This window comes from Pseudophryne corroboree, unplaced genomic scaffold (assembly GCF_028390025.1).
Source record: "Pseudophryne corroboree isolate aPseCor3 unplaced genomic scaffold, aPseCor3.hap2 scaffold_345, whole genome shotgun sequence".
Taxonomy (NCBI): Eukaryota; Metazoa; Chordata; class Amphibia; order Anura; family Myobatrachidae; genus Pseudophryne; species Pseudophryne corroboree.
Window position 1 is genome coordinate 426698 of NW_026970008.1, and position 24526 is coordinate 451223.

The following is a 24526-nucleotide window of genomic DNA, read 5'->3' on the forward strand; positions in this document are numbered from 1 at the left end:
GCACTGTAACAGCTCCAGAGCTGCTCTGTAAGGCAACTAAAAGGGTGTGGGCCCTGCAGCACTACCTGTAGTTCGCATTGTGCGTTGGAAGGCACAAAGTAAGCAGACGGGAGAAGTCAGGATAGTGCGCAAGGGCATAGAAGGGAGCGGCTCAAGAAAAGAGAAGTGAAAACAGACAGCAAACTAGGCTGGAGAGAGACCTGAGACAAAGAGATCTGAATTATACGAGAGCCGACCAGGGGAAACACAAATTATGCAGTCGAGTTTCCCACATTTGGGGAAATCACAGGGGCAGCACACCCAGAGTGCAATGGGTGAGCCTTGCCCTGGGAGAAGCACCTTCATGATCATAGTATCTCACCTGGCAGGTAAGTAGGAGTTGGGCTTGAGCTGGGGAGGGTCGCTGCTCGGGCACCCCCCTGTCAAGTGAAGGAGATCCAACTGAGGCAGCACAAGGGAACTCTTGAAAGAAGAACAAGGCTAGAGGAAGATCTGAGACAAATAAATCTGACTTTTTCCAGAGCTGACCAGAGGAAAGCACAAACACAGTCCCCCACTACCACAAATAATGCAGTCGAGTTTCCCACATTTGGGGAAATCATAGGAGTCAGCATACCCAGAATGCAATGAATGAACCTCACCCTGGGAGAACAATCTTCATGACCATGGTATCTCCTATGCAAAATAAGTATGATTTGGGATAGAGCTGGGGAGGGCCGCTGCTCAGGCACATCTCTGTCAAGTAAAGGAGATTCAACTGAGGCAGCACAAGGGAACTCTCATCTGGGGACAACAACTGCTGGGAGAACACATATTTTCAGATGAACATGGGAGGGCAGAAGGCTGCCTAATACTGAAGCACCCCCAAACAACAAACCAAATGCAACAACTAGTACAAGCATTCCTGGGGGAAGGCCTACAGCAGATGGATTTTCATATGGTGATGTCATCCAAGCAGTGGGTCAAAGTTGGCTTCAACCCTAATCTGCATATGAAAAGAGAAAAGGGGCGTGCAGGGCATGGCGGCCTTTTGCGGCGCTTGGATGACCCCTAGTTCGCATTAAACACCTCCACCCTCCTTCGGTGTGGGGCTCATGTTGGCTATGCCCGAGCCCCTGAAGCATTCAAGCTGATTTCTTGCTGCAGCTGGGCACTGTAACAGCTCCAGAGATGCTCTGTAAGGCAACTAAAAGGGTGTGGGCCCTGCAGCACTACCAGTAGTTCGCATTGTGCGTTGGAAGGCACAAAGTAAGCAGACGGGAGAAGTCAGGATAGTGCGCAAGGGCATAGAAGGGAGCGGCTCAAGAAAAGAGAAGTGGAAACAGACAGCAAACTAGGCTGGAGAGAGACCTGAGACAAAGAGATCTGAATTATACGAGAGCCGACCAGGGGAAACACAAATTATGCAGTCAAGTTTCCCACATTTGGGGAAATCACAGGGGCAGCACACCCAGAGTGCAATGGGTGAGCCTTGCCCTGGGAGAAGCACCTTCATGATCATAGTATCTCACCTGGCAGGTAAGTAGGAGTTGGGCTAGAGCTGGGGAGGGTCGCTGCTCGGGCACCCCCCTGTCAAGTGAAGGAGATCCAACTGAGGCAGCACAAGGGAACTCTCGAAAGAAGAACAAGGCTAGAGGAAGATCTGAGACAAAGAAATCTGACTTTTACCAGAGCTGACCAGAGGAAAGCACAAACACAGTCCCCCACTACCACAAATAATGCAGTCAAGTTTCCCACATTTGGGGAAATCACAGGGGTCATCATACCCAGAATGCAATGAATGAACCTCACCCTGGGAGAACAATCTTCATGACCATGGTATCTCCTATGCAAAATAAGTATGATTTGGGATAGGGCTGGGGAGGGCCGCTACTCAGGCACATCTCTGTCAAGTAAAGGCGATTCAACTGAGGCAGCACAAGGGAACTCTCATCTGGTGACAACAACTGCAGGGAGAACACATATTTTCAGATGAACATGGGAGGGCAGAAGGCTGCCTAATACTGAAGCACCCCCAAACAACAAACCAAATGCAACAACTAGTGCAAGCATTCCTGGGGGAAGGCCTGCAGCAGATGGATTTGCATATGGTGATGTCATCCAAGCAGTGGGTCAAAGTTGGCTTCAACCCTCGTCTGCATATGAAAAGAAAAAAGGGATGTGCAGGGCATGGCGTCCTTTTGTGGCGCTTGGATGACCCCTAATTCACATTAAACATCTCCACCCTCCTTCGGTGTGGGGCTCATGTTGGCTATGCCCCAGCCCCTGAAGCATTCAAGATGATTTCTTGCAGCAGCTGGGCACTGTAACAGCTCCAGAGCTGCTCTGTGAGGCAAGTAGAAGGGTGTGGGCCCTGCAGCACTACCTGTAGTTTGCATTGTGTGTTGGAAGGCACAAAGTAAGCAGACGGGAGAAGTCAGGATAGTGCGCAAGGGCATAGAAGGGAGCGGCTCAAGAAAAGAGAAGTGAAAACAGACAGCAAACTAGGCTGGAGAGAGACCTGAGACAAAGAGATCTGAATTATACGAGAGCCGACCAGGGGAAACACAAATTATGCAGTCGAGTTTCCCACATTTGGGGAAATCGCTGGAGCAGCACACACAGAGTGCAATGGGTGAGCCTTGCCCTGGGAGAAGCACCTTCATGATCATAGTATCTCACCTGGCAGGTAAGTAGGAGTTGGGCAAGAGCTGAGGAGGGTCGCTGCTCGGGCACCCCCCTGTCAAGTGAAGGAGATCCAACTGAGGCAGCACAAGAGAACTCTCGAAAGAAGAACAAGGCTAGAGGAAGATCTGAGACACAGAAATCTGGCTTTTACCAGAGCTGACCAGAGGAAAGCACAAACTCAGTCCCCCACTACCACAAATAATGCAGTCGAATTTCCCACATTTGGGGAAATCACAGGGGTCAGCATACCCAGAATGCAATGAATGAACCTCACCCTGGGAGAACAATCTTCATGACCATGGTATCTCCTATGCAAAATAAGTATGATTTGGGATAGGGCTGGGGAAGGCCACTGCTCAGGCACATCTCTGTCAAGTAAAGGAGATTCAACTGAGGCAGCACAAGGGAACTCTCATCTGGGGACAACAACTGCAGGGAGAACACATATTTTCAGATGAACATGGGAGGGCAGAAGGCTGCCTAATACTGAAGCACCCCCAAACAACAAACCAAATGCAACAACTAGTGCAAGCATTCCTGGGGGAAGGCCTGCAGCAGATGGATTTGCATATGGTGATGTCATCCAAGCAGTGGGTCAAAGTTGGCTTCAACCCTCGTCTGCATATGAAAAGAGAAAAGGGGCGTGCAGGGCATGGCGGCCTTTTGCGGCGCTTGGATGACCCCTAGTTCGCATTAAACACCTCCACCCTACTACGGTGTGGGGCTCATGTTGGCTATGCCCCAGCCCCTGAAGCATTCAAGCTGATTACTTGCAGCAGCTGGGCACTGTAATAGCTCCAGAGCTGCTCTGTAAGGCAAGTAAAAGGGTGTGGGCCCTGCAGCACTACCTGTAGTTCGCATTGTGCGTTGGAAGGCACAAAGTAAGCAGATGGGAGAAGTCAAGATAGTGCGCAAGGGCATAGAAGGGAGCGGCTCAAGAAAAGAGAAGTTGAAACAGACAGCAAACTAGGCTGGAGAGAGACCTGAGACAAAGAGATCTGAATTATACGAGAGCTGACCAGGGGAAACACAAATTATGCAGTCAAGTTTCCCACATTTGGGGAAATCACAGGGGCAGCACACCCAGAGTGCAATGGGTGAGCCTTGCCCTGGGAGAAGCACCTTCATGATCATAGTATCTCACCTGGCAGGTAAGTAGGAGTTGGGCTTGAGCTGGGGAGGGTCGCTGCTCGGGCACCCCCCTGTCAAGTGAAGGAGATCCAACTGAGGCAGCACAAGGGAACTCTCGAAAGAAGAACAAGGCTAGAGGAAGATCTGAGACAAATAAATCTGACTTTTTCCAGAGCTGACCAGAGGAAAGCACAAACACAGTCCCCCACTACCACAAATAATGCAGTCGAGTTTCCCACATTTGGGGAAATCATAGGAGTCAGCATACCCAGAATGCAATGAATGAACCTCACCCTGGGAGAACAATCTTCATGACCATGGTATCTCCTATGCAAAATAAGTATGATTTGGGATAGAGCTGGGGAGGGCCGCTGCTCAGGCACATCTCTGTCAAGTAAAGGAGATTCAACTGAGGCAGCACAAGGGAACTCTCATCTGGGGACAACAACTGCTGGGAGAACACATATTTTCAGATGAACATGGGAGGGCAGAAGGCTGCCTAATACTGAAGCACCCCCAAACAACAAACCAAATGCAACAACTAGTACAAGCATTCCTGGGGGAAGGCCTACAGCAGATGGATTTTCATATGGTGATGTCATCCAAGCAGTGGGTCAAAGTTGGCTTCAACCCTAATCTGCATATGAAAAGAGAAAAGGGGCGTGCAGGGCATGGCGGCCTTTTGCGGCGCTTGGATGACCCCTAGTTCGCATTAAACACCTCCACCCTCCTTCGGTGTGGGGCTCATGTTGGCTATGCCCCAGCCCCTGAAGCATTCAAGCTGATTTCTTGCTGCAGCTGGGCACTGTAACAGCTCCAGAGATGCTCTGTAAGGCAAGTTAAAGGGTGTGGGCCCTGCAGCACTACCAGTAGTTCGCATTGTGCGTTGGAAGGCACAAAGTAAGCAGACGGGAGAAGTCAGGATAGTGCGCAAGGGCATAGAAGGGAGCGGCTCAAGAAAAGAGAAGTGGAAACAGACAGCAAACTAGGCTGGAGAGAGACCTGAGACAAAGAGATCTGAATTATACGAGAGCCGACCAGGGGAAACACAAATTATGCAGTCAAGTTTCCCACATTTGGGGAAATCACAGGGGCAGCACACCCAGAGTGCAATGGGTGAGCCTTGCCCTGGGAGAAGCACCTTCATGATCATAGTATCTCACCTGGCAGGTAAGTAGGAGTTGGGCTAGAGCTGGGGAGGGTCGCTGCTCGGGCACCCCCCTGTCAAGTGAAGGAGATCCAACTGAGGCAGCACAAGGGAACTCTCGAAAGAAGAACAAGGCTAGAGGAAGATCTGAGACAAAGAAATCTGACTTTTACCAGAGCTGACCAGAGGAAAGCACAAACACAGTCCCCCACTACCACAAATAATGCAGTCAAGTTTCCCACATTTGGGGAAATCACAGGGGTCATCATACCCAGAATGCAATGAATGAACCTCACCCTGGGAGAACAATCTTCATGACCATGGTATCTCCTATGCAAAATAAGTATGATTTGGGATAGGGCTGGGGAGGGCCGCTACTCAGGCACATCTCTGTCAAGTAAAGGCGATTCAACTGAGGCAGCACAAGGGAACTCTCATCTGGTGACAACAACTGCAGGGAGAACACATATTTTCAGATGAACATGGGAGGGCAGAAGGCTGCCTAATACTGAAGCACCCCCAAACAACAAACCAAATGCAACAACTAGTGCAAGCATTCCTGGGGGAAGGCCTGCAGCAGATGGATTTGCATATGGTGATGTCATCCAAGCAGTGGGTCAAAGTTGGCTTCAACCCTCGTCTGCATATGAAAAGAAAAAAGGGATGTGCAGGGCATGGCGTCCTTTTGTGGCGCTTGGATGACCCCTAATTCACATTAAACATCTCCACCCTCCTTCGGTGTGGGGCTCATGTTGGCTATGCCCCAGCCCCTGAAGCATTCAAGATGATTTCTTGCAGCAGCTGGGCACTGTAACAGCTCCAGAGCTGCTCTGTGAGGCAAGTAAAAGGGTGTGGGCCCTGCAGCACTACCTGTAGTTTGCATTGTGTATTGGAAGGCACAAAGTAAGCAGACGGGAGAAGTCAGGATAGTGCGCAAGGGCATAGAAGGGAGCGGCTCAAGAAAAGAGAAGTGGAAACAGACAGCAAACTAGGCTGGAGAAAGACCTGAGACAAAGAGATCTGAATTATATGAGAGCCGACCAGAGGAAACACAAATTATGCAGTCAAGTGTCCCACATTTGGGGAAATCGCAGGAGCAGCACACCCAGAGTGCAATGGGTGAGCCTTGCCCTGGGAGAAGCACCTTCCTGATCATAGTATCTCACCTGGCAGGTAAATAGGAGTTGGGCTAGAGCTGGGGAGGGTCGCTGCTCGTGCACCCCCCTGTCAAGTGAAGGAGATCCAACTGAGGCAGCACAAGGGAACTCTCGAAAGAAGAACAAGGCTAGAGGAAGATCTGAGACAAAGAAATCTGACTTTTACCAGAGCTGACCAGAGGAAAGCACAAACACAGTCCCCCACTACCACAAATAATGCAGTTGAGTTTCCCACATTTGGGGAAATCACAGGGGTTAGCATACCCAGAATGCAATGAATGAACCTAACCATGGGAGAACAATCTTCATGACCATGGTATCTCCTATGCAAAATAAGTATGATTTGGGATAGGGCTGGGGAGGGCCGCTGCTCAGGCACATCTCTGTCAAGTAAAGGAGATTCAACTGAGGCAGCACAAGGGAACTCTCATCTGGGGACAACAACTGCAGGGAGAACACATATTTTCAGATGAACATGGGAGGGCAGAAGGCTGCCTAATACTGAAGCACCCCAAAACAACAAACCAAATGCAACAACTAGTGCAAGCATTCCTGGGGGAAGGCCTGCAGCAGATTGATTTGCATATGGTAATGCCATCCAAGCAGTGGGTCAAAGTTGGCTTCAACCCTCGTCTGCATATGAAAAGAGAAAAGGGGCGTGCAGGGCATGGCGGCCTTTTGCGGCGCTTGGGTAACCCTTAGTTCGCATTAAACACCCCCACCCTCCTTCGGTGTGGGGCTCATGTTGGCAATGCCCCAGCCCCTGAAGCATTCAAGCTGATTTCTTGCAGCAGCTGGGCACTGTAACAGCTCCAGAGCTGCTCTGTGAGGCAAGTAAAAGGTTGTGGGCCCTGCAGCACTACCTGTAGTTTGCATTGTGTGTTGGAAGGCACAAAGTAAGCAGACGGGAGAAGTCAGGATAGTGCGCAAGGGCATAGAAGGGAGCGGCTCAAGAAAAGAGAAGTGGAAACAGACAGCAAACTAGGCTGGAGAGAGACCTGAGACAAAGAGATCTGAATTATACGAGAGCCGACCAGGGGAAACACAAATTATGCAGTCAAGTTTCCCACATTTGGGGAAATCACAGGGGCAGTACACCCAGAGTGCAATGGGTGAGCCTTGCCCTGGGAGAAGCACCTACATGATCATAGTATCTCACCTGGCAGGTAAGTAGGAGCTGGGCTAGAGCTGCGAAGGGTCGCTGCTCGGGTACCCCCCTGTCAAGTGAAGGAGATCCAACTGAGGCAGCACAAGGGAACTCTCGAAAGAGGAACTAGGCTAGAGGAAGATCTGAGACAAAGAAATCTGATTTTTACCAGAGTTGACCAGAAGAAAGCACAAACACAGTCCCCCACTACCACAAATAATGCAGTCGAGTTTCCCACATTTGGGGAAATCACAGGGGTCAGCATACCCAGAATGCAATGAATGAACCTCACCCTGGGAGAACAATCTTCATGACCATGGTATCTCCTATGCAAAATAAGTATGATTTGGGATAGGGCTGGGGAGGGCCGCTGCTCAGGCACATCTCTGTCAAGTAAAGGAGATTCAACTGAGGCAGCACAAGGGAACTCTCATCTGGGGACAACAACTGCAGGGAGAACACATATTTTCAGATGAACATGGGAGGGCAGAAGGCTGCCTAATACTGAAGCACCCCCAAACAACAAACCAAATGCAACAACTAGTGCAAGCATTCCTGGGGGAAGGCCTGCAGCAGATTGATTTGCATATGGTAATGCCATCCAAGCAGTGGGTCAAAGTTGGCTTCAACCCTCGTCTGCATATGAAAAGAGAAAAGGGGCGTGCAGGGCATGGCGGCCTTTTGCGGCGCTTGGGTAACCCTTAGTTCTCATTAAACACCCCCACCCTCCTTCGGTGTGGGGCTCATGTTGGCAATGCCCCAGCCCCTGAAGCATTCAAGCTGATTTCTTGCAGCAGCTGGGCACTGTAACAGCTCCAGAGCTGCTCTGTGAGGCAAGTAAAAGGGTGTGGGCCCTGCAGCACTACCTGTAGTTTGCATTGTGTGTTGGAAGGCACAAAGTAAGCAGACGGGAGAAGTCAGGATAGTGCGCAAGGGCATAGAAGGGAGCGGCTCAAGAAAAGAGAAGTGGAAACAGACAGCAAACTAGGCTGGAGAGAGACCTGAGACAAAGAGATCTGAATTATACGAGAGCCGACCAGGGGAAACACAAATTATGCAGTCAAGTTTCCCACATTTGGGGAAATCACAGGGGCAGTACACCCAGAGTGCAATGGGTGAGCCTTGCCCTGGGAGAAGCACCTACATGATCATAGTATCTCACCTGGCAGGTAAGTAGGAGCTGGGCTAGAGCTGCGAAGGGTCGCTGCTCGGGTACCCCCCTGTCAAGTGAAGGAGATCCAACTGAGGCAGCACAAGGGAACTCTCGAAAGAGGAACTAGGCTAGAGGAAGATCTGAGACAAAGAAATCTGATTTTTACCAGAGTTGACCAGAAGAAAGCACAAACACAGTCCCCCACTACCACAAATAATGCAGTCGAGTTTCCCACATTTGGGGAAATCACAGGGGTCAGCATACCCAGAATGCAATGAATGAACCTCACCCTGGGAGAACAATCTTCATGACCATGGTATCTCCTATGCAAAATAAGTATGATTTGGGATAGGGCTGGGGAGGGCCGCTGCTCAGGCACATCTCTGTCAAGTAAAGGAGATTCAACTGAGGCAGCACAAGGGAACTCTCATCTGGGGACAACAACTGCAGGGAGAACACATATTTTCAGATGAACATGGGAGGGCAGAAGGCTGCCTAATACTGAAGCACCCCCAAACAACAAACCAAATGCAACAACTAGTGCAAGCATTCCTGGGGGAAGGCCTGCAGCAGATGGATTTGCATATGGTGATGTCATCCAAGCAGTGGGTCAAAGTTGGCTTCATCCCTCGTCTGCATATGAAAAGAAAAAAGGGATGTGCAGGGCATGGCGTCCTTTTGTGGCGCTTGGATGACCCCTAATTCGCATTAAACATCTCCACCCTGCTTCAGTGTGGGGCTCATGTTGGCTATGCCCCAGCCCCTGAAGCATTCAAGATGATTTCTTGCAGCAGCTGGGCACTGTAACAGCTCCAGAGCTGCTCTGTAAAGCATGTAAAAGGGTGTGGGCCCTACAGCACTACCTGTAGTATGCATATTGCGTTGGAAGGCACAAAGTAAGCAGACGGGAGAGGTCAGGATAGTGCGCAAGGGCATAGAAGGGAGCGGCTCAAGAAAAGAGAAGTGGAAACAGACAGCAAACTAGGCTGGAGAAAGACCTGAGACAAAGAGATCTGAATTATATGAGAGCCGACCAGAGGAAACACAAATTATGCAGTCAAGTGTCCCACATTTGGGGAAATCGCAGGAGCAGCACACCCAGAGTGCAATGGGTGAGCCTTGCCCTGGGAGAAGCACCTTCCTGATCATAGTATCTCACCTGGCAGGTAAATAGGAGTTGGGCTAGAGCTGGGGAGGGTCGCTGCTCGTGCACCCCCCTGTCAAGTGAAGGAGATCCAACTGAGGCAGCACAAGGGAACTCTCGAAAGAAGAACAAGGCTAGAGGAAGATCTGAGACAAAGAAATCTGACTTTTACCAGAGCTGACCAGAGGAAAGCACAAACACAGTCCCCCACTGCCACAAATAATGCAGTTGAGTTTCCCACATTTGGGGAAATCACAGGGGTCAACATACCCAGAATGCAATGAATGAACCTCACCCTGGGAGAACAATCTTCATGACCATGGTATCTCCTATGCAAAATAAGTATGATTTGGGATAGGGCTGGGGAGGGCCGCTGCTCAGGCACATCTCTGTCAAGTAAAGGAGATTCAACTGAGGCAGCACAAGGGAACTCTCATCTGGGGACAACAACTGCAGGGAGAACACATATTTTCAGATGAACATGGGAGGGCAGAAGGCTGCCTAATACTGAAGCACCCCCAAACAACAAACCAAATGCAACAACCAGTGCAAGCATTCCTGTGGGAAGGCCTGCAGCAGATTGATTTGCATATGGTAATGCCATCCAAGCAGTGGGTCAAAGTTGGCTTCAACCCTCGTCTGCATATGAAAAGAGAAAAGGGGCGTGGCAGGGCATGGCGGCCTTTTGCGGCGCTTGGATGACCCCTAGTTCGCATTAAACACCTCCACCCTCCTTCGGTGTGGGGCTCATGTTGGCTATGTCCCAGCCCCTGAAGCATTCAAGCTGATTTCTTGCAGCAGCTGGGCACTGTAACAGCTCCAGAGCTGCTCTGTAAGGCAAGTAAAAGGGTGTGGGCCCTGCAGCACTACCTGTAGTTTGCATTGTGCATTGGAAGGCACAAAGTAAGCAGACGGGAGAAGTCAGGATAGTGCGCAAGGGCATAGAAGGGAGCGGCTCAAGAAAAGAGAAGTGGAAACAGACAGCAAACTAGGCTGGAGAGAGACCTGAGACAAAGAGATCTGAATTATACGAGAGCCGACAAGGGGAAACACAAATTATGCAGTCAAGTGTCCCACATTTGGGGAAATTGCAGGAGCAGCACACCCAGAGTGCAATGGGTGAGCCTTGCCCTGGGAGAAGCACCTTCATGATCATAGTATCTCACCTGGCAGGTAAGTAGGAGTTGGGCAAGAGCTGGGGAGGGTCGCTGCTCGGGCACCCCCCTGTCAAGTGAAGGAGATCCAACTGAGGCAGCACAAGGGAACTCTCGAAAGAAGAACAAGGCTAGAGGAAGATCTGAGACAAAGAAATCTGACTTTTACCAGAGTTGACCAGAAGAAAGCACAAACACAGTCCCCCACTACCACAAATAATGCAGTCGAGTTTCCCACATTTGGGGAAATCACAGGGGTCAGCATACCCAGAATGCAATGAATGAACCTCACCCTGGGAGAACAATCTTCATGACCATGGTATCTCCTATGCAAAATAAGTATTATTTGGGATAGGGCTGGGGAGGGCCGCTGCTCAGGCACATCTCTGTCAAGTAAAGGAGATTCAACTGAGGCAGCACAAGGGAACTCTCATCTGGGGACAACAACTGCAGGGAGAACACATATTTTCAGATGAACATGGGAGGGCAGAAGGCTGCCTAATACTGAAGCACCCCCAAACAACAAACCAAATGCAACAACTAGTGCAAGCATTCCTGGGGGAAGGCCTGCAGCAGATTGATTTGCATATGGTAATGCCATCCAAGCAGTGGGTCAAAGTTTGCTTCAACCCTCGTCTGCATATGAAAAGAGAAAAGGGGCGTGCAGGGCATGGCGGCCTTTTGCGGCGCTTGGATGACCCCTAGTTCGCATTAAACACCTCCACCCTCCTTCGGTGTGGGGCTCATGTTGGCTATGCCCCAGCCCCTGAAGCATTCAAGCTGATTTCTTGCAGCAGCTGGGCACTGTAACAGCTCCAGAGATGCTCTGTAAGGCAAGTAAAAGGGTGTGGGCCCTGCAGCACTACCTGTAGTTTGCATTGTGCATTGGAAGGCACAAAGTAAGCAGACGGGAGAAGTCAGGATAGTGCGCAAGGGCATAGAAGGGAGCGGCTCAAGAAAAGAGAAGTGGAAACAGACAGCAAACTAGGCTGGAGAGAGACCTGAGACAAAGAGATCTGAATTATACGAGAGCCGACAAGGGGAAACACAAATTATGCAGTCAAGTGTCCCACATTTGGGGAAATTGCAGGAGCAGCACACCCAGAGTGCAATGGGTGAGCCTTGCCCTGGGAGAAGCACCTTCATGATCATAGTATCTCACCTGGCAGGTAAGTAGGAGTTGGGCTAGAGCTGGGGAGGGTCGCTGCTCGGGCACCCCCCTGTCAAGTGAAGGAGATCCAACTGAGGCAGCACAAGGGAACTCTCGAAAGAGGAACAAGGCTAAAGGAAGATCTGAGACAAAGAAATCTGACTTTTACCAGAGCTGACCAGAGGAAAGCACAAACACAGTCCCCCTCTACCACAAATAATGCAGTCGAGTTTCCCACATTTGGGGAAATCACAGGGGTCAGCATACCCAGAATGCAATGAATGAACCTCACTATGGGAGAACAATCTTCATGACCATGGTATCTCCTATGCAAAATAAGTATGATTTGGGATAGAGCTGGGGAGGGCCGCTGCTCAGGCACATCTCTGTCAAGTAAAGGAGATTCAACTGAGGCAGCACAAGGGAACTCTCATCTGGGGACAACAACTGCAGGGAGAACACATATTTTCAGATGAACATGGGAGGGCAGAAGGCTGCCTAATACTGAAGCACCCCCAAACAACAAACCAAATGCAACTACTAGTACAAGCATTCCTGGGGGAAGGCTTGCAGCAGATGGATTTGCATATGGTGATGTCATCCAAGCAGTGGGTCAAAGTTGGCTTCAACCCTCATCTGCATATGAAAAGAGAAAAGGGGCGTGCAGGGCATGGCGGCCTTTTGCGGCGCTTGGATGACCCCTAGTTCGCTTTAAACACCTCCACCCTCCTTCGGTGTGGGGCTCATGTTGGCTATGCCCCAGCCCCTGAAGCATTCGCTGCTGATTTCTTGCAGCAGCTGGGCACTGTAACAGCTCCAGAGCTGCTCTGTAAGGCAAGTAAAAGGGTGTGGGCCCTGCAGCACTACCTGTAGTTCGCATTGTGCGTTGGAAGGCACAAAGTAAGCAGATGGGAGAAGTCAGGATAGTGCGCAAGGGCATAGAAGGGAGCGGCTCAAGAAAAGAGAAGTGGAAACAGACAGCAAACTAGGCTGAAGAGAGACCTGAGACAAAGAGATCTGAATTATATGAGAGCCGACCAGGGGAAACACAAATTATGCAGTCAAGTTTCCCACATTTGGGGAAATCAAAGGGGCAGCACACCCAGAGTGCAATGGGTGAGCATTGCCCTGGGAGAAGCACCTACATGATCATAGTATCTCACCTGGCAGGTAAGTAGGAGTTGGGCTAGAGCTGGGGAGGGTCGCTGCTCGGGCACCCCCCTGTCAAGTGAAGGAGATCCAACTGAGGCAGCACAAGGGAACTCTCGAAAGAAGAACAAGGCTAGAGGAAGATCTGAGACAAAGAAATCTGACTTTTACCAGAGCTGACCAGAGGAAAGCACAAACACAGTCCCCAACTACCACAAATAATGCAGTCGAGTTTCCCACATTTGGGGAAATCACAGGGGTCATCATACCCAGAATGCAATGAATGAACCTCACCCTGGGAGAACAATCTTCATGACCATGATATCTCCTATGCAAAATAAGTATGATTTGGGATAGGGCTGGGGAGGGCCGCTGCTCAGGCACATCTCTGTCAAGTAAAGGAGATTCAACTGAGGCAGCACAAGGGAACTCTCATCTGGGGACAACAACTGCAGGGAGAACACATATTTTCAGATGAACATGGGAGGGCAGAAGGCTGCCTAATACTGAAGCACCCCCAAACAACAAACCAAATGCAACAACTAGTGCAAGCATTCCTGGGGGAAGGCCTGCAGCAGATGGATTTGCATATGGTGATGTCATCCAAGCAGTGGGTCAAAGTTGGCTTCAACCCTCGTCTGCATATGAAAAGAAAAAAGGGATGTGCAGGGCATGGCGGCCTTTTGCGGCGCTTGGATGACCCCTAATTCGCATTAAACACCTCCACCCTCCTTCGGTGTGGGGCTCATGTTGGCTATGCCCCAGCACCTGAAGCATTCAAGCTGATTTCTTGCAGCAGCTGGGCACTGTAACAGCTCCAGAGCTGCTCTGTGAGGCAAGTAAAAGGGTGTGGGCCCTGCAGCACTACCTGTAGTTTGCATTGTGTGTTGGAAGGCACAAAGTAAGCAGACGGGAGAAGTCAGGATAGTGCGCAAGGGCATAGAAGGGAGCGGCTCAAGAAAAGAGAAGTGGAAACAGACAGCAAACTAGGCTGGAGAGAGACCTGAGACAAAGAGATCTGAATTATACGAGAGACGACCAGGGGAAACACAAATTATGCAGTCAAGTTTCCCACATTTGGGGAAATCACAGGAGCAGCACACCCAGAGTGCAATGGGTGAGCATTGCCCTGGGAGAAGCACCTACATGATCATAGTATCTCACCTGGCAGGTAAGTAGGAGTTGGGCTAGAGCTGGGGAGGGTCGCTGCTCGGGCACCCCCCTGTCAAGTGAAGGAGATCCAACTGAGGCAGCACAAGGGAACTCTCGAAAGAAGAACAAGGCTAGAGGAAGATCTGAGACAAAGATATCTGACTTTTACCAGAGCTGACCAGAGGAAAGCACAAACACAGTCCCCCACTACCACAAATAATGCAGTCGAGTTTCCCACATTTGGGGAAATCACAGGGGTCATCATACCCAGAATGCAATGAATGAACCTCACCCTGGGAGAACAATCTTCATGACCATGATATCTCCTATGCAAAATAAGTATGATTTGGGATAGGGCTGGGGAGGGCCGCTGCTCAGGCACATCTCTGTCAAGTAAAGGCGATTCAACTGAGGCAGCACAAGGGAACTCTCATCTGGGGACAACAACTGCAGGGAGAACACATATTTTCAGATGAACATGGGAGGGCAGAAGGCTGCCTAATACTGAAGCACCCCCAAACAACAAACCAAATGCAACAACTAGTGCAAGCATTCCTGGGGGAAGGCCTGCAGCAGATGGATTTGCATATGGTGATGTCATCCAAGCAGTGGGTCAAAGTTGGCTTCAACCCTCGTCTGCATATGAAAAGAAAAAAGGGATGTGCAGGGCATGGCGGCCTTTTGCGGCGCTTGGATGACCCCTAATTCGCATTAAACACCTCCACCCTCCTTCGGTGTGGGGCTCATGTTGGCTATGCCCCAGCACCTCAAGCATTCAAGCTGATTTCTTGCAGCAGCTGGGCACTGTAACAGCTCCAGAGCTGCTCTGTGAGGCAAGTAAAAGGGTGTGGGCCCTGCAGCACTACCTGTAGTTCGCATTGTGCGTTGGAAGGCACAAAGTAAGCAGACGGGAGAAGTCAGGATAGTGCGCAAGGGCATAGAAGGGAGCGGCTCAAGAAAAGAGAAGTGGAAACAGACAGCAAACTAGGCTGGAGAGAGACCTGAGACAAAGAGATCTGAATTATACGAGAGCCGACCAGAGGAAACACAAATTATGCAGTCAAGTGTCCCACATTTGGGGAAATCGCAGGAGCAGCACACCCAGAGTGCAATGGGTGAGCCTTGCCCTGGGAGAAGCACCTTCCTGATCATAGTATCTCACCTGGCAGGTAAGTAGGAGTTGGGCTAGAGCTGGGGAGGGTCGCTGCTCGGGCACCCCCCTGTCAAGTGAAGGAGATCCAACTGAGGCAGCACAAGGGAACTCTCGAATGAAGAACAAGGCTAGAGGAAGATCTGAGACAAAGAAATCTGACTTTTACCAGAGTTGACCAGAAGAAAGCACAAACACAGTCCCCCACTACCACAAATAATGCAGTCGAGTTTCCCACATTTGGGGAAATCACAGGGGTCAGCATACCCAGAATGCAATGAATGAACCTCACCCTGGGAGAACAATCTTCATGACCATGGTATCTCCTATGCAAAATAAGTATGATTTGGGATAGGGCTGGGGAGGGCCGCTGCTCAGGCACATCTCTGTCAAGTAAAGGAGATTCAACTGAGGCAGCACAAGGGAACTCTCATCTGGGGACAACAACTGCAGGGAGAACACATATTTTCAGATGAACATGGGAGGGCAGAAGGCTGCCTAATACTGAAGCACCCCCAAACAACAAACCAAATGCAACAACTAGTGCAAGCATTCCTGGGGGAAGGCCTGCAGCAGATGGATTTGCATATGGTGATGTCATCCAAGCAGTGGGTCAAAGTTGGCTTCAACCCTCGTCTGCATATGAAAAGAAAAAAGGGATGTGCAGGGCATGGCGTCCTTTTGTGGCGCTTGGATGACCCTTAATTCGCATTAAACATCTCCACCCTCCTTCGGTGTGGGGCTCATGTTGGCTATGCCCCAGCCCCTGAAGCATTCAAGATGATTTCTTGCAGCAGCTGGGCACTGTAACAGCTCCAGAGCTGCTCTGTGAGGCAAGTAAAAGGGTGTGGGCCCTGCAGCACTACCTGTAGTTTGCATTGTGTGTTGGAAGGCACAAAGTAAGCAGACGGGAGAAGTCAGGATAGTGCGCAAGGGCATAGAAGGGAGCGGCTCAAGAAAAGAGAAGTGGAAACAGACAGCAAACTAGGCTGGAGAGAGACCTGAGACAAAGAGATCTGAATTATACGAGAGACGACCAGGGGAAACACAAATTATGCAGTCAAGTTTCCCACATTTGGGGAAATCACAGGAGCAGCACACCCAGAGTGCAATGGGTGAGCCTTGCCCTGGGAGAAGCACCTACATGATCATAGTATCTCACTTGGCAGGTAAGTAGGAGTTGGGCTAGAGCTGGGGAGGGTCGCTGCTCGGGCACCCCCCTGTCAAGTGAAGGAGATCCAACTGAGGCAGCACAAGGAAACTCTCGAAAGAGGAACAAGGCTAGAGGAAGATCTGAGACAAAGAAATCTGATTTTTACCAGAGTTGACCAGAAGAAAGCACAAACACAGTCCCCCACTACCACAAATAATGCAGTCGAGTTTCCCACATTTGGGGAAATCACAGGGGTCAGCATACCCAGAATGCAATGAATGAACCTCACCCTGGGAGAACAATCTTCATGACCATGGTATCTTCTATGCAAAATAAGTATGATTTGGGATAGGGCTGGGGAGGGCCGCTGCTCAGGCACATCTCTGTCAAGTAAAAGAGATTCAACTGAGGCAGCACAAGGGAACTCTCATCTGGGGACAACAACTGCAGGGAGAACACATATTTTCAGATGAACATGGGAGGGCAGAAGGCTGCCTAATACTGAAGCACCCCCAAACAACAAACCAAATGCAACAACTAGTGCAAGCATTCCTGGGGGAAGGCCTGCAGCAGATGGATTTGCATATGGTGATGTGATCCAAGCAGTGGGTCAAAGTTGGCTTCAACCCTCGTCTGCATATGAAAAGAAAAAAGGGATGTGCAGGGCATGGCGTCCTTTTGTGGCGCTTGGATGAACCCTCCTTCGGTGTGGGGCTCATGTTGGCTATGCCCCAGCCCCTGAAGCATTCAAGATGATTTCTTGCAGCAGCTGGGCACTGTTACAGCTCCAGATTTGCTCTGTAAAGCATGTAAAAGGGTGTGGGCCCTGCAGCACTACCTGTAGTATGCATTGTGCGTTGGAAGGCACAAAGTAAGCAGACAGGAGAGGTCAGGATAGTGCGCAAGGGCATAGAAGGGAGCGGCTCAAGAAAAGAGAAGTGGAAACAGACAGCAAACTAGGCTGGAGAAAGACCTGAGACAAAGAGATCTGAATTATATGAGAGCCGACCAGAGGAAACACAAATTATGCAGTCAAGTGTCCCACATTTGGGGAAATCGCAGGAGCAGCACACCCAGAGTGCAATGGGTGAGCCTTGCCCTGGGAGAAGCACCTTCCTGATCATAGTATCTCACCTGGCAGGTAAATAGGAGTTGGGCTAGAGCTGGGGAGGGTCGCTGCTCGTGCACCCCCCTGTCAAGTGAAGGAGATCCAACTGAGGCAGCACAAGGGAACTTTTGAAAGAAGAACAAGGCTAGAGGAAGATCTGAGACAAAGATATCTGACTTTTACCAGAGCTGACCAGAGGAAAGCACAAACACAGTCCCCCACTACCACAAATAATGCAGTCGAGTTTCCCACATTTGGGGAAATCACAGGGGTCAGCATACCCAGAATGCAATAAATGAACCTCACCCTGGGAGAACAATCTTCATGACCATGGTATCTCCTATGCAAAATAAGTATGATTTGGGATAGGGCTGGGGAGGGCCGCTGCTCAGGCACATCTCTGTCAAGTAAAGGAGATTCAACTGAGGCAGCACAAGGGAACTCTCATCTGGGGACAACAACTGCAGGGAGAACACATATTTTCAGATGAACATGGGAGGGCAGAAGGCTGCCTAATACTGAAGCACCCCCAAACAACAAACCAAATGCAACAACTAGTGCAAGCATTCCTGGGGGAAGGCCTGCAGCAGATTGATTTGCATATGGTAATGCCATCCAAGCAGTGGGTCAAAGTTGGCTTCAACCCTCGTCTGCATATGAAAAGAGAAAAGGGGCGTGCAGGGCATGGCGGCCTTTTGCGGCGCTTGGATGACCCCTAGTTCGCATTAAACACCTCCACCCTCCTTCGGTGTGGGGCTCATGTTGGCTATGCCCTAGCCCCTGAAGCATTCAAGATGATTTCTTGCAGCAGCTGGGCACTGTAACAGCTCCAGAGCTGCTCTGTAAGGCAAGTAAAAGGGTGTGGGCCCTGCAGCACTACCTGTAGTTTGCATTGTGCATTGGAAGGCACAAAGTAAGCAGACGGGAGAAGTCAGGATAGTGCGCAAGGGCATAGAAGGGAGCGGCTCAAGAAAAGAGAAGTGGACACAGACAGCAAACTAGGCTGGAGAGAGACCTGAGACAAAGAGATCTGAATTATACGAGAGCCGACAAGGGGAAACACAAATTATGCAGTCAAGTGTCCCACATTTGGGGAAATTGCAGGAGCAGCACACCCAGAGTGCAATGGGTGAGCCTTGCCCTGGGAGAAGCACCTACATGATCATAGTATCTCACCTGGCAGGTAAGTAGGAGTTGGGCTAGAGCTGGGGAGGGTCGCTGCTCGGGCACCCCCCTGTCAAGTGAAGGAGATCCAACTGAGGCAGCACAAGGGAACTCTCGAAAGAAGAACAAGGCTAGAGGAAGATCTGAGACAAAGATATCTGACTTTTACCAGAGCTGACCAGAGGAAAGCACAAACACAGTCCCCCACTACCACAAATAATGCAGTCGAGTTTCCCACATTTGGGGAAATCACAGGGGTCATCATACCCAGAATGCAATGAATGAACCTCACCCTGGGAGAACAATCTTCATGACCATGATATCTCCTATGCAAAATAAGTATGATTTGGGATAGGGCTGGGGAGGGCCGCTGCTCAGGCACATCTCTGTCAAGTAAAGGCGATTCAACTGAGGCAGCACAAGGGAACTCTCATCTGGGGACAACAACTGCAGGGAGAACACATATTTTCAGATGAACATGGGAGGGCAGAAGGCTGCCTAATACTGAAGCACCCCCAAACAACAAACCAAATGCAACAACTAGTGCAAGCATTCCTGGGGGAAGGCCTGCAGCAGATGGATTTGCATATGGTGATGTCATCCAAGCAGTGGGTCAAAGTTGGCTTCAACCCTCGTCTGCATATGAAAAGAAAAAAGGGATGTGCAGGGCATGGCGGCCTTTTGCGGCGCTTGGATGACCCCTAATTCGCATTAAACACCTCCACCCTCCTTCGGTGTGGGGCTCATGTTGGCTATGCCCCAGCACCTCAAGCATTCAAGCTGATTTCTTGCAGCAGCTGGGCACTGTAACAGCTCCAGAGCTGCTCTGTGAGGCAAGTAAAAGGGTGTGGGCCCTGCAGCACTACCTGTAGTTCGCATTGTGCGTTGGAAGGCACAAAGTAAGCAGACGGGAGAAGTCAGGATAGTGCGCAAGGGCATAGAAGGGAGCGGCTCAAGAAAAGAGAAGTGGAAACAGACAGCAAACTAGGCTGGAGAGAGACCTGAGACAAAGAGATCTGAATTATACGAGAGCCGACAAGGGGAAACACAAATTATGCAGTCAAGTGTCCCACATTTGGGGAAATTGCAGGAGCAGCACACCCAGAGTGCAATGGGTGAGCCTTGCCCTGGGAGAAGCACCTTCATGATCATAGTATCTCACCTGGCAGGTAAGTAGGAGTTGGGCTAGAGCTGGGGAGGGTCGCTGCTCGGGCACCCCCCTGTCAAGTGAAGGAGATCCAACTGAGGCAGCACAAGGGAACTCTCGAAAGAGGAACAAGGCTAAAGGAAGATCTGAGACAAAGAAATCTGACTTTTACCAGAGCTGACCAGAGGAAAGCACAAACACAGTCCCCCTCTACCACAAATAATGCAGTCGAGTTTCCCACATTTGGGGAAATCACAGGGGTCAGCATACCCAGAATGCAATGAATGAACCTCACTATGGGAGAACAATCTTCATGACCATGGTATCTCCTATGCAAAATAAGTATGATTTGGGATAGGGCTGGGGAGGGCCGCTGCTCAGGCACATCTCTGTCAAGTAAAGGAGATTCAACTGAGGCAGCACAAGGGAACTCTCATCTGGGGACAACAACTGCAGGGAGAACACATATTTTCAGATGAACATGGGAGGGCAGAAGGCTGCCTAATACTGAAGCACCCCCAAACAACAAACCAAATGCAACTACTAGTACAAGCATTCCTGGGGGAAGGCTTGCAGCAGATGGATTTGCATATGGTGATGTCATCCAAGCAGTGGGTCAAAGTTGGCTTCAACCCTCATCTGCATATGAAAAGAGAAAAGGGGCGTGCAGGGCATGGCGGCCTTTTGCGGCGCTTGGATGACCCCTAGTTCGCTTTAAACACCTCCACCCTCCTTCGGTGTGGGGCTCATGTTGGCTATGCCCCAGCCCCTGAAGCATTCGCTGCTGATTTCTTGCAGCAGCTGGGCACTGTAACAGCTCCAGAGCTGCTCTGTAAGGCAAGTAAAAGGGTGTGGGCCCTGCAGCACTACCTGTAGTTCGCATTGTGCGTTGGAAGGCACAAAGTAAGCAGATGGGAGAAGTCAGGATAGTGCGCAAGGGCATAGAAGGGAGCGGCTCAAGAAAAGAGAAGTGGAAACAGACAGCAAACTAGGCTGAAGAGAGACCTGAGACAAAGAGATCTGAATTATATGAGAGCCGACCAGGGGAAACACAAATTATGCAGTCAAGTTTCCCACATTTGGGGAAATCAAAGGGGCAGCACACCCAGAGTGCAATGGGTGAGCATTGCCCTGGGAGAAGCACCTACATGATCATAGTATCTCACCTGGCAGGTAAGTAGGAGTTGGGCTAGAGCTGGGGAGGGTCGCTGCTCGGGCACCCCCCTGTCAAGTGAAGGAGATCCAACTGAGGCAGCACAAGGGAACTCTCGAAAGAAGAACAAGGCTAGAGGAAGATCTGAGACAAAGAAATCTGACTTTTACCAGAGCTGACCAGAGGAAAGCACAAACACAGTCCCCCACTACCACAAATAATGCAGTCGAGTTTCCCACATTTGGGGAAATCACAGGGGTCATCATACCCAGAATGCAATGAATGAACCTCACCCTGGGAGAACAATCTTCATGACCATGATATCTCCTATGCAAAATAAGTATGATTTGGGATAGGGCTGGGGAGGGCCGCTGCTCAGGCACATCTCTGTCAAGTAAAGGAGATTCAACTGAGGCAGCACAAGGGAACTCTCATCTGGGGACAACAACTGCAGGGAGAACACATATTTTCAGATGAACATGGGAGGGCAGAAGGCTGCCTAATACTGAAGCACCCCCAAACAACAAACCAAATGCAACAACTAGTGCAAGCATTCCTGGGGGAAGGCCTGCAGCAGATGGATTTGCATATGGTGATGTCATCCAAGCAGTGGGTCAAAGTTGGCTTCAACCCTCGTCTGCATATGAAAAGAAAAAAGGGATGTGCAGGGCATGGCGGCCTTTTGCGGCGCTTGGATGACCCCTAATTCGCATTAAACACCTCCACCCTCCTTCGGTGTGGGGCTCATGTTGGCTATGCCCCAGCACCTGAAGCATTCAAGCTGATTTCTTGCAGCAGCTGGGCACTGTAACAGCTCCAGAGCTGCTCTGTGAGGCAAGTAAAAGGGTGTGGGCCCTGCAGCACTACCTGTAGTTTGCATTGTGTGTTGGAAGGCACAAAGTAAGCAGACGGGAGAAGTCAGGATAGTGCGCAAGGGCATAGAAGGGAGCGGCTCAAGAAAAGAGAAGTGGAAACAGACAGCAAACTAGGCTGGAGAGAGACCTGAGACAAAGAGATCTGAATTATACGAGAGACGACCAGGGGAAACACAAATTATGCAGTCAAGTTTCCCACATTTGGGGAAATCACAGGAGCAGCACACCCAGAGTGCAATGGGTGAGCATTGCCCTGGGAGAAGCACCTACATGATCATAGTATCTCACCTGGCAGGTAAGTAGGAGTTGGGCTAGAGCTGGGGAGGGTCGCTGCTCGGGCACCCCCCTGTCAAGTGAAGGAGATCCAACTGAGGCAGCACAAGGGAACTCTCGAAAGAAGAACAAGGCTAGAGGAAGATCTGAGACAAAGATATCTGACTTTTACCAGAGCTGACCAGAGGAAAGCACAAACACAGTCCCCCACTACCACAAATAATGCAGTCGAGTTTCCCACATTTGGGGAAATCACAGGGGTCATCATACCCAGAATGCAATGAATGAACCTCACCCTGGGAGAACAATCTTCATGACCATGATATCTCCTATGCAAAATAAGTATGATTTGGGATAGGGCTGGGGAGGGCCGCTGCTCAGGCACATCTCTGTCAAGTAAAGGCGATTCAACTGAGGCAGCACAAGGGAACTCTCATCTGGGGACAACAACTGCAGGGAGAACACATATTTTCAGATGAACATGGGAGGGCAGAAGGCTGCCTAATACTGAAGCACCCCCAAACAACAAACCAAATGCAACAACTAGTGCAAGCATTCCTGGGGGAAGGCCTGCAGCAGATGGATTTGCATATGGTGATGTCATCCAAGCAGTGGGTCAAAGTTGGCTTCAACCCTCGTCTGCATATGAAAAGAAAAAAGGGATGTGCAGGGCATGGCGGCCTTTTGCGGCGCTTGGATGACCCCTAATTCGCATTAAACACCTCCACCCTCCTTCGGTGTGGGGCTCATGTTGGCTATGCCCCAGCACCTCAAGCATTCAAGCTGATTTCTTGCAGCAGCTGGGCACTGTAACAGCTCCAGAGCTGCTCTGTGAGGCAAGTAAAAGGGTGTGGGCCCTGCAGCACTACCTGTAGTTCGCATTGTGCGTTGGAAGGCACAAAGTAAGCAGACGGGAGAAGTCAGGATAGTGCGCAAGGGCATAGAAGGGAGCGGCTCAAGAAAAGAGAAGTGGAAACAGACAGCAAACTAGGCTGGAGAGAGACCTGAGACAAAGAGATCTGAATTATACGAGAGACGACCAGGGGAAACACAAATTATGCAGTCAAGTTTCCCACATTTGGGGAAATCACAGGAGCAGCACACCCAGAGTGCAATGGGTGAGCCTTGCCCTGGGAGAAGCACCTACATGATCATAGTATCTCACCTGGCAGGTAAGTAGGAGTTGGGCTAGAGCTGGGGAGGGTCGCTGCTCGGGCACCCCCCTGTCAAGTGAAGGAGATCCAACTGAGGCAGCACAAGGAAACTCTCGAAAGAGGAACAAGGCTAGAGGAAGATCTGAGACAAAGAAATCTGATTTTTACCAGAGTTGACCAGAAGAAAGCACAAACACAGTCCCCCACTACCACAAATAATGCAGTCGAGTTTCCCACATTTGGGGAAATCACAGGGGTCAGCATACCCAGAATGCAATGAATGAACCTCACCCTGGGAGAACAATCTTCATGACCATGGTATCTTCTATGCAAAATAAGTATGATTTGGGATAGGGCTGGGGAGGGCCGCTGCTCAGGCACATATCTGTCAAGTAAAAGAGATTCAACTGAGGCAGCACAAGGGAACTCTCATCTGGGGACAACAACTGCAGGGAGAACACATATTTTCAGATGAACATGGGAGGGCAGAAGGCTGCCTAATACTGAAGCACCCCCAAACAACAAACCAAATGCAACAACTAGTGCAAGCATTCCTGGGGGAAGGCCTGCAGCAGATGGATTTGCATATGGTGATGTGATCCAAGCAGTGGGTCAAAGTTGGCTTCAACCCTCGTCTGCATATGAAAAGAAAAAAGGGATGTGCAGGGCATGGCGTCCTTTTGTGGCGCTTGGATGAACCCTCCTTCGGTGTGGGGCTCATGTTGGCTATGCCCCAGCCCCTGAAGCATTCAAGATGATTTCTTGCAGCAGCTGGGCACTGTTACAGCTCCAGAGTTGCTCTGTAAAGCATGTAAAAGGGTGTGGGCCCTGCAGCACTACCTGTAGTATGCATTGTGCGTTGGAAGGCACAAAGTAAGCAGACAGGAGAGGTCAGGATAGTGCGCAAGGGCATAGAAGGGAGCGGCTCAAGAAAAGAGAAGTGGAAACAGACAGCAAACTAGGCTGGAGAAAGACCTGAGACAAAGAGATCTGAATTATATGAGAGCCGACCAGAGGAAACACAAATTATGCAGTCAAGTGTCCCACATTTGGGGAAATCGCAGGAGCAGCACACCCAGAGTGCAATGGGTGAGCCTTGCCCTGGGAGAAGCACCTTCCTGATCATAGTATCTCACCTGGCAGGTAAATAGGAGTTGGGCTAGAGCTGGGGAGGGTCGCTGCTCGTGCACCCCCCTGT

The 24526-nt window shown here is 50.3% G+C and overlaps 37 non-coding genes and 6 pseudogenes across 37 annotated transcripts; all 43 read right to left on the reverse strand.

Annotated features, from left to right (window-relative positions):
* Positions 1 to 213: 213 nt before the first annotated feature.
* Positions 214 to 376, reverse strand: LOC135020099 (U1 spliceosomal RNA). The gene has a single exon (XR_010217582.1). It is a non-coding gene; the product is annotated as a U1 spliceosomal RNA (small nuclear RNA).
* Positions 377 to 528: 152 nt separating this feature from the next.
* Positions 529 to 692, reverse strand: LOC135020050 (U1 spliceosomal RNA). The gene has a single exon (XR_010217535.1). It is a non-coding gene; the product is annotated as a U1 spliceosomal RNA (small nuclear RNA).
* A 671-nt stretch (positions 693 to 1363) lies between these two features.
* Positions 1364 to 1526, reverse strand: LOC135020117 (U1 spliceosomal RNA). Its single transcript, XR_010217599.1, has one exon. It is a non-coding gene; the product is annotated as a U1 spliceosomal RNA (small nuclear RNA).
* Positions 1527 to 1678: 152 nt separating this feature from the next.
* LOC135020082 (U1 spliceosomal RNA) lies at positions 1679 to 1842 on the reverse strand. The gene has a single exon (XR_010217565.1). It is a non-coding gene; the product is annotated as a U1 spliceosomal RNA (small nuclear RNA).
* Positions 1843 to 2513: 671 nt separating this feature from the next.
* Positions 2514 to 2676, reverse strand: LOC135020133 (U1 spliceosomal RNA). The gene has a single exon (XR_010217610.1). It is a non-coding gene; the product is annotated as a U1 spliceosomal RNA (small nuclear RNA).
* Positions 2677 to 2828: 152 nt separating this feature from the next.
* LOC135020046 (U1 spliceosomal RNA) lies at positions 2829 to 2992 on the reverse strand. Its single transcript, XR_010217531.1, has one exon. It is a non-coding gene; the product is annotated as a U1 spliceosomal RNA (small nuclear RNA).
* Positions 2993 to 3663: 671 nt separating this feature from the next.
* LOC135020113 (U1 spliceosomal RNA) lies at positions 3664 to 3826 on the reverse strand. The gene has a single exon (XR_010217595.1). It is a non-coding gene; the product is annotated as a U1 spliceosomal RNA (small nuclear RNA).
* A 152-nt stretch (positions 3827 to 3978) lies between these two features.
* On the reverse strand, positions 3979 to 4142 carry LOC135020051 (U1 spliceosomal RNA). Its single transcript, XR_010217536.1, has one exon. It is a non-coding gene; the product is annotated as a U1 spliceosomal RNA (small nuclear RNA).
* A 671-nt stretch (positions 4143 to 4813) lies between these two features.
* On the reverse strand, positions 4814 to 4976 carry LOC135020118 (U1 spliceosomal RNA). The gene has a single exon (XR_010217600.1). It is a non-coding gene; the product is annotated as a U1 spliceosomal RNA (small nuclear RNA).
* A 152-nt stretch (positions 4977 to 5128) lies between these two features.
* On the reverse strand, positions 5129 to 5292 carry LOC135020083 (U1 spliceosomal RNA). The gene has a single exon (XR_010217566.1). It is a non-coding gene; the product is annotated as a U1 spliceosomal RNA (small nuclear RNA).
* A 671-nt stretch (positions 5293 to 5963) lies between these two features.
* Positions 5964 to 6126, reverse strand: LOC135020138 (U1 spliceosomal RNA). The gene has a single exon (XR_010217614.1). It is a non-coding gene; the product is annotated as a U1 spliceosomal RNA (small nuclear RNA).
* Positions 6127 to 6278: 152 nt separating this feature from the next.
* LOC135020081 (U1 spliceosomal RNA) lies at positions 6279 to 6442 on the reverse strand. The gene has a single exon (XR_010217564.1). It is a non-coding gene; the product is annotated as a U1 spliceosomal RNA (small nuclear RNA).
* Positions 6443 to 7113: 671 nt separating this feature from the next.
* Positions 7114 to 7276, reverse strand: LOC135020187 (U1 spliceosomal RNA). The gene has a single exon (XR_010217654.1). It is a non-coding gene; the product is annotated as a U1 spliceosomal RNA (small nuclear RNA).
* Positions 7277 to 7428: 152 nt separating this feature from the next.
* Positions 7429 to 7592, reverse strand: LOC135020026 (U1 spliceosomal RNA). Its single transcript, XR_010217511.1, has one exon. It is a non-coding gene; the product is annotated as a U1 spliceosomal RNA (small nuclear RNA).
* Positions 7593 to 8263: 671 nt separating this feature from the next.
* Positions 8264 to 8426, reverse strand: LOC135020188 (U1 spliceosomal RNA). Its single transcript, XR_010217655.1, has one exon. It is a non-coding gene; the product is annotated as a U1 spliceosomal RNA (small nuclear RNA).
* Positions 8427 to 8578: 152 nt separating this feature from the next.
* LOC135020027 (U1 spliceosomal RNA) lies at positions 8579 to 8742 on the reverse strand. The gene has a single exon (XR_010217512.1). It is a non-coding gene; the product is annotated as a U1 spliceosomal RNA (small nuclear RNA).
* Positions 8743 to 9413: 671 nt separating this feature from the next.
* Positions 9414 to 9576, reverse strand: LOC135020139 (U1 spliceosomal RNA). The gene has a single exon (XR_010217615.1). It is a non-coding gene; the product is annotated as a U1 spliceosomal RNA (small nuclear RNA).
* A 152-nt stretch (positions 9577 to 9728) lies between these two features.
* LOC135020021 (U1 spliceosomal RNA) lies at positions 9729 to 9892 on the reverse strand. Its single transcript, XR_010217506.1, has one exon. It is a non-coding gene; the product is annotated as a U1 spliceosomal RNA (small nuclear RNA).
* A 699-nt stretch (positions 9893 to 10591) lies between these two features.
* Positions 10592 to 10727, reverse strand: LOC135020125 (U1 spliceosomal RNA; annotated as a pseudogene).
* A 152-nt stretch (positions 10728 to 10879) lies between these two features.
* LOC135020028 (U1 spliceosomal RNA) lies at positions 10880 to 11043 on the reverse strand. The gene has a single exon (XR_010217513.1). It is a non-coding gene; the product is annotated as a U1 spliceosomal RNA (small nuclear RNA).
* A 698-nt stretch (positions 11044 to 11741) lies between these two features.
* Positions 11742 to 11877, reverse strand: LOC135020126 (U1 spliceosomal RNA; annotated as a pseudogene).
* A 152-nt stretch (positions 11878 to 12029) lies between these two features.
* LOC135020092 (U1 spliceosomal RNA) lies at positions 12030 to 12193 on the reverse strand. The gene has a single exon (XR_010217575.1). It is a non-coding gene; the product is annotated as a U1 spliceosomal RNA (small nuclear RNA).
* A 693-nt stretch (positions 12194 to 12886) lies between these two features.
* Positions 12887 to 13028, reverse strand: LOC135020199 (U1 spliceosomal RNA; annotated as a pseudogene).
* Positions 13029 to 13180: 152 nt separating this feature from the next.
* LOC135020086 (U1 spliceosomal RNA) lies at positions 13181 to 13344 on the reverse strand. The gene has a single exon (XR_010217569.1). It is a non-coding gene; the product is annotated as a U1 spliceosomal RNA (small nuclear RNA).
* Positions 13345 to 14015: 671 nt separating this feature from the next.
* LOC135020193 (U1 spliceosomal RNA) lies at positions 14016 to 14178 on the reverse strand. Its single transcript, XR_010217658.1, has one exon. It is a non-coding gene; the product is annotated as a U1 spliceosomal RNA (small nuclear RNA).
* Positions 14179 to 14330: 152 nt separating this feature from the next.
* LOC135020060 (U1 spliceosomal RNA) lies at positions 14331 to 14494 on the reverse strand. The gene has a single exon (XR_010217544.1). It is a non-coding gene; the product is annotated as a U1 spliceosomal RNA (small nuclear RNA).
* Positions 14495 to 15165: 671 nt separating this feature from the next.
* On the reverse strand, positions 15166 to 15328 carry LOC135020101 (U1 spliceosomal RNA). Its single transcript, XR_010217584.1, has one exon. It is a non-coding gene; the product is annotated as a U1 spliceosomal RNA (small nuclear RNA).
* A 152-nt stretch (positions 15329 to 15480) lies between these two features.
* On the reverse strand, positions 15481 to 15644 carry LOC135020029 (U1 spliceosomal RNA). Its single transcript, XR_010217514.1, has one exon. It is a non-coding gene; the product is annotated as a U1 spliceosomal RNA (small nuclear RNA).
* A 671-nt stretch (positions 15645 to 16315) lies between these two features.
* On the reverse strand, positions 16316 to 16478 carry LOC135020213 (U1 spliceosomal RNA). Its single transcript, XR_010217668.1, has one exon. It is a non-coding gene; the product is annotated as a U1 spliceosomal RNA (small nuclear RNA).
* Positions 16479 to 16630: 152 nt separating this feature from the next.
* Positions 16631 to 16794, reverse strand: LOC135020084 (U1 spliceosomal RNA). The gene has a single exon (XR_010217567.1). It is a non-coding gene; the product is annotated as a U1 spliceosomal RNA (small nuclear RNA).
* A 646-nt stretch (positions 16795 to 17440) lies between these two features.
* LOC135020140 (U1 spliceosomal RNA) lies at positions 17441 to 17603 on the reverse strand. Its single transcript, XR_010217616.1, has one exon. It is a non-coding gene; the product is annotated as a U1 spliceosomal RNA (small nuclear RNA).
* Positions 17604 to 17755: 152 nt separating this feature from the next.
* Positions 17756 to 17919, reverse strand: LOC135020038 (U1 spliceosomal RNA). Its single transcript, XR_010217523.1, has one exon. It is a non-coding gene; the product is annotated as a U1 spliceosomal RNA (small nuclear RNA).
* A 698-nt stretch (positions 17920 to 18617) lies between these two features.
* Positions 18618 to 18753, reverse strand: LOC135020161 (U1 spliceosomal RNA; annotated as a pseudogene).
* Positions 18754 to 18905: 152 nt separating this feature from the next.
* On the reverse strand, positions 18906 to 19069 carry LOC135020061 (U1 spliceosomal RNA). Its single transcript, XR_010217545.1, has one exon. It is a non-coding gene; the product is annotated as a U1 spliceosomal RNA (small nuclear RNA).
* Positions 19070 to 19767: 698 nt separating this feature from the next.
* On the reverse strand, positions 19768 to 19903 carry LOC135020127 (U1 spliceosomal RNA; annotated as a pseudogene).
* Positions 19904 to 20055: 152 nt separating this feature from the next.
* On the reverse strand, positions 20056 to 20219 carry LOC135020093 (U1 spliceosomal RNA). The gene has a single exon (XR_010217576.1). It is a non-coding gene; the product is annotated as a U1 spliceosomal RNA (small nuclear RNA).
* Positions 20220 to 20912: 693 nt separating this feature from the next.
* LOC135020200 (U1 spliceosomal RNA) lies at positions 20913 to 21054 on the reverse strand (annotated as a pseudogene).
* A 152-nt stretch (positions 21055 to 21206) lies between these two features.
* LOC135020062 (U1 spliceosomal RNA) lies at positions 21207 to 21370 on the reverse strand. Its single transcript, XR_010217546.1, has one exon. It is a non-coding gene; the product is annotated as a U1 spliceosomal RNA (small nuclear RNA).
* A 671-nt stretch (positions 21371 to 22041) lies between these two features.
* On the reverse strand, positions 22042 to 22204 carry LOC135020194 (U1 spliceosomal RNA). The gene has a single exon (XR_010217659.1). It is a non-coding gene; the product is annotated as a U1 spliceosomal RNA (small nuclear RNA).
* A 152-nt stretch (positions 22205 to 22356) lies between these two features.
* On the reverse strand, positions 22357 to 22520 carry LOC135020063 (U1 spliceosomal RNA). Its single transcript, XR_010217547.1, has one exon. It is a non-coding gene; the product is annotated as a U1 spliceosomal RNA (small nuclear RNA).
* Positions 22521 to 23191: 671 nt separating this feature from the next.
* Positions 23192 to 23354, reverse strand: LOC135020166 (U1 spliceosomal RNA). The gene has a single exon (XR_010217639.1). It is a non-coding gene; the product is annotated as a U1 spliceosomal RNA (small nuclear RNA).
* Positions 23355 to 23506: 152 nt separating this feature from the next.
* Positions 23507 to 23670, reverse strand: LOC135020085 (U1 spliceosomal RNA). The gene has a single exon (XR_010217568.1). It is a non-coding gene; the product is annotated as a U1 spliceosomal RNA (small nuclear RNA).
* Positions 23671 to 24316: 646 nt separating this feature from the next.
* Positions 24317 to 24479, reverse strand: LOC135020141 (U1 spliceosomal RNA). The gene has a single exon (XR_010217617.1). It is a non-coding gene; the product is annotated as a U1 spliceosomal RNA (small nuclear RNA).
* Positions 24480 to 24526: the final 47 nt, after the last annotated feature.